Here is a 4,612-nt window from a genome sequence, read left to right on the forward strand (position 1 = left end):
ATAGAATTTAATATAAGAAATTAAAATATTTTATGTTGAAATTATATTAAACCAAAATAATTACATATGGTAATAAGTTATGGTAGCGAATTCTATAAAGACTTTTTTATAATGAGTTTATTGTAAACTTATACAACTAAACCATTATCAATTAAAACATTTTAAATTTTAATTTAAATTCTTATCCTCATCTAAAAGTCTACTAGGGCTTGAAAGCTGGATTTTCAAAATGGCTTCTTCTAAAGTACCTTTGATTTTGTTTATTTATAATATAATAATTACAGTTTCGTTTTTTCGTATTTATAAAAAATTGATGAATATATATTATGAAAAAAATTAATATTTAACTGAAACAGAAAGGAAGAGAAGAAATTCCCTAAATGAATATCCCATAAATAAATATTGGAAAAGAGTTGTTGAATTTAGATTTTAGAAATATAATTACTAGAAAGTAATGAAGAGTGCCAAAAAATAAACTTAAAGAACGAGATGTATGAGAAAGCATATGTTAATAAATTTTTCTATATAATATGTTAATGTATGTGTAACGTTTTCTTGCACTAAGGTACTCACTATAAACTAATTTCTAATCAAAGTAGGATGGTAAGGTAAAGTTTGTCATGAGCTCACTATACCAAAATTTTCTATTGTATATTTGTATCAGTAATTTTGTTATAAGAAATCTATTGGGATTAGGATGAGCAGCCACGCTTTGAGTATAATTTTAAATAACAATAACAGAATATAAAAAAGTACATTAAGAAGCAGTAGTCTTCATTTGCATATTCCCTAGGCCAAGCAGTTTTTTTTTAACATTACTATACTTCTTAAGACCTAATTAGAAACAGACTTGTGCTATCTCTAAAGTCTTAAGCACAGAACTCAAGAAGTTCGCTCTTAACTTCGGTCCTGGACTTCCTTTAACTGAAAGTTAAGGAAAAGTAAGAAGCATAAAGAAAGTTGATAGTGGTTAGAGTTTTGTTACAAAATTATCATATTATAATATATTTAGAGAAAGTGTGATAAAATAAAAAGGAATAAGTTGTGAATATCAAGATACTCTCGTTCTTATTTATGCGTTAAATAGTAAAATGTTTGGGCCTGGTATGAGATGATAAAATGAATACTTTTAAAGTAATCTCATAAGTACGGTTTTATGAAATGTACTGATTCACCTACCACCTTTGTTCGTATCTTTTCCTTTCTTCGTTGATTTTACTCAGCAGAATATTATTTTTATTAATATTAATATTATTATAATTGTTAATAAATTAAAATCTGGACCGCCACAACCCATGAACATGAATTACATACATACATTCCTGACGTCATTTGCCGCTATCTGTCGAACAAATTTATTTAAATGTCCATGTAATTTATTGTGAAACCGTTTTAAGTCATAAGAATGTGGTTCGTTACAGTTGGAATGCGTAGGTCGGTGTAATGGTCTTGTTTGCAACCTATAGTGGTGAATTCGTTGTGAGTCTTAAATTTGTAATTTTTTTTTTATCTATGTCTTTTTAGCCGGTCCATAAATTTGGTAGGCGTAAGTCCATATTGGTTTTATTAAATAATTGCATACGTTAAGTTTCTGTCTGAGGGATAATCTGTGTAGTATGGAATATAATAGTCTCAGTAGGAAATTTAGGGTTTCACGTTTTATCTTGACGTGTGGGTCCCATGTCAATCTTCTGTCATATGTTCTAAGTAAGTCTATGTTAACTGAAATTTTACATATTAATTTAATTTTAAATTTTTCTTTAGAGGGACACCATAAATTTGAGCGTCAACTCTGGCAAAGACATAAGTCAGTCTTAATAAATACAAAACTGGTACTCCCGGTTTTTCCCCGTGCCGAAATCTGGGTTGGTACCACTACACCGGCTGTTCCCTTAGAGGGGAAGTACTTGTATTTGGAATGCTGGTGGTGGGAGACTCCCGTATTTGTGAAATTCAAAAAATAAAATATAATTCAATGCCTATATTTACATTTTATTTCTATTTACCGCCAGTCGGAATAGCCCCTCCCTATTCCTAGTATGCTAAAGGCAAAATATGCTAACATCGATACACCGCCTTTAGCGTACCCGGCAGCTTATGTTATAATGCCACACTGGCAAAACAAGATTCATATTTTGCCTGCATATATACTCTCATTTCTTTCTTTTGTATATATTTAATTTGTTGTTCTTAATTTTTTCTAGGAGGTCAGAAAAAAATTAAGTATAAAAACTGACTGAGGTTAGATAATATTTAGAGGAAATAATTGAATTATAATTAATCATAATAGATAATAAATTATGTAAAATTTCCTTGAAGCATGTATCCATGTAGAGATATATTATATAAATGTATTTGCATTTCAAAATCAGGGGAAGTAATTCAGCTGACTGTATCTGAGGCAATAATGAATCTCATCTACTACCCTAATAGTAATTCTTGTTTCAACAAAGACATGATCTCAGTACTCTGAGGTACCAAGATATTTTGCTGAAGTAAAAAATAAAATAAGTTGTTATCCCTCATGAACATTATGCATATACGGGTCAAATTATTTTTTTTGATTAATTTATTTATTGTTATTTACACCTGTATAAATATATACACATCAAGTAAATTTGCTGTAAGTGATATTATGACATGGTACAAACATGTGGGTAATCTAGCTATTGATAGAACTCCAAAAACATTTCTAAAGGAGAAGATATCGAGGCCATCTTCTTTTCAGGCGCCTAGGAGGATTATTAGGTAGTAAAGGAGAAGCCAGGTTAGAAAAAAGTTGATTTGGGTGGTTGGGAAGTTTATTATGGAAGGATTGGTATCTGGTTCTGGCCAAATCGGCAACATAGGGGACATTGAGGTCCTGATGGATGATTTGATTCAACCATCATTTAATTCTAAACTCAATATTGAAAATACTAAGAATATTTTATGGAGTTATCCTGTCAAGTTGAGAGAAATAATTAAATAAAAAAATGAGCATTAAGGATTTTACAAAGGATTTTGGACAGTAAGGATTGGATTCGAGAGGAATTAGATGGTTTAGTGGGTTAAATTTAATGGTTATGTTTATCTTGGTATTATTGACAGGTGAGTCTTGGTTAGTTCAATGTTTATTATGGAAGGATTGGTATCTGGTTCTGGCCAAATCTGCAACATAGAGGACATTGAGATCCTGATGGATGATTTGATTTGTGACAAAGTAAGGAGCATTAAGGATTTTTCAAAGGATTTTGGACTGTAAAGATTGGATTCGAGAGGAATTAGATGGTTTAGCGGGTTAAATTTAAATGATTTTAATAATTATGTTTATCTTGGTATTATTGACAGGTGAGTTATGGTTAGTTCAATGTTTAACTCCCTGTTCCGCAAGGTACAGTATTAAGTTGAAAAACAAAAATAAAATTCGACTCTAATGCTCATCGAGCTAGTAATGGAATCCATACCTAGGTCAGAAGGGTATGTTACAAGATATAAAGTAACAGCTGTAGTTACTGGTAGCAGTTACAACCAGTCGTTTCAGGGACTGTTACTGAACATTTAATAGAAGTGGAGCAGTTTAGAGGTCTATAAAAGCCAGATCCTGCATCTGTACATCCAGCCTGCTTTAAGGTACCGGCTCTATATTTCTTATATCTCTACAGTCCAAGTAACATAAACACTAAGTCCCTCTATTTTATGTATTTAGTGTTACTAGCTAACGTATTAATTCTAATAATTAAAATTAAGAAATAAAATGAATTAAAATATAGCGAAATTGTATATAACTAAAACCTGTGGGAAATATTATTTTGTGCGCTATTTGGAGTTTAAGAATTGATTGAAGATTATTTTTTTTTTTTTTGATATGAAAAAATAAAAAAAATAATTCTTCTAAAGAATGGCCCTGGAGCCAGACGTTATCGAGCGCTTGAGCGACTTCTAGATATACGACAGCTGCTTAACATTCTTCTGTAGTGCAATATATAATAGAATAAGAATTTTTAAAAAATCTATACAGGAATTTCTTCTACAAACTTTTGATTATATTAGAATTTTCTTAACAAAATTCTTGTCAAAGTTTAGTGGTGTCCTTCATCTTCAGGATAATTACCTATATTGCATAATTAGCATACAGATAAAATTATTTTTTTATATCAGGGCACTATTCATCTGATTTATTTATTTCTTGACTAATTCAATAACAATATTAAACTGGATTTAGTGAATGACACAATTCTTCCTTATTTAAATACAATAATTTATTTCATATCATCAGCAACAACGTTTCGAGAAATTTTCCCCATCTTCAGGTTGCTAAAAAACCAAATTCAACAAAACCATAAACATGCGCTTACAACAACACTAATATATCATATATACTTAAGAACTATTTATATACTATTTACTTGATAACAAAAACCTATATATAACATATAATTTTCTCCTTTATTGTCATTCTTGCTAATATATAATAATATTAATGTCATTTAATGAATAAAAACTTGTTACTAGTCATAAAGTTTAGGAGAATAATTAACTTCCTGAACGTTATCTTCCATATATACAGGGTGGCACTGGGAAAGGTCAAGCCGTTACAAGTGATGGCGGCAATTAGAGTGAGAGGTGCCCA

The sequence above is a fragment of the Halyomorpha halys genome, unplaced genomic scaffold (assembly GCF_000696795.3).
Source record: "Halyomorpha halys isolate HHAL.00 unplaced genomic scaffold, Hhal_1.1 Scaffold82.1, whole genome shotgun sequence".
Lineage (NCBI taxonomy): Eukaryota > Metazoa > Arthropoda > Insecta > Hemiptera > Pentatomidae > Halyomorpha > Halyomorpha halys.